Below are 546 nucleotides of genomic sequence, written 5' to 3'. Positions count from 1 at the left end.
TGCGGCTGGACCCGGGGGCGGTGCCCACGCCCACGCCCAGCTCCGACGGGTGGAAAGGGGACACGCGCACGCAAGCCTATGCAAATACACGTGTGCGCACACCCACAAGTGCATGCACACCTGTGCACGTGTGCTCACACCCTCACACGTGTGTGAGGTTGGACCCGGAGTGACCATGATACGGGTACGTACACCCACACATTCATACGCGTGCACACACCCACACATACACCTCGCGCACATGCATGCTCAGACACGTGCATGCATACACACACATACACCCTGACACATGCACACCTCCACCTGTGCACATGCATACACACCTCTCCCACACACAGGCACACACCCCCTCACATATGCACACCCCATATGTGTACACCCTTCAGACATGCATGCGCACCTCACACACATGTGCTACATCCACTGTCACAGATGCACCCCCCCCCCCGCCACACTACCTTGCATATGCACACACCCCTCTCACATGCAGGTGCACGCACCTCCACAAACACACCTGCCCACCCACGTGCACCCCCACCCGCCCGC

At 60.1% G+C, this 546-nt stretch overlaps 1 protein-coding gene across 1 annotated transcript in view; it reads right to left on the bottom strand.

The window, feature by feature from the left end:
• Positions 1 to 546, bottom strand: part of PTCH2 (patched 2) — a 9,258-nt gene that overhangs the window by 7,087 nt on the left and 1,625 nt on the right. The gene's annotated exons all lie outside the window — the stretch shown is intronic.

Source organism: Alligator sinensis, unplaced genomic scaffold (genome assembly GCF_000455745.1).
Source record: "Alligator sinensis unplaced genomic scaffold, ASM45574v1 scaffold781_1, whole genome shotgun sequence".
NCBI classification, from domain to species: domain Eukaryota; kingdom Metazoa; phylum Chordata; order Crocodylia; family Alligatoridae; genus Alligator; species Alligator sinensis.
The sequence above is the reverse complement of the archived record's forward strand: the minus strand, read 5'-3'. Positions and strand labels throughout refer to the sequence as shown.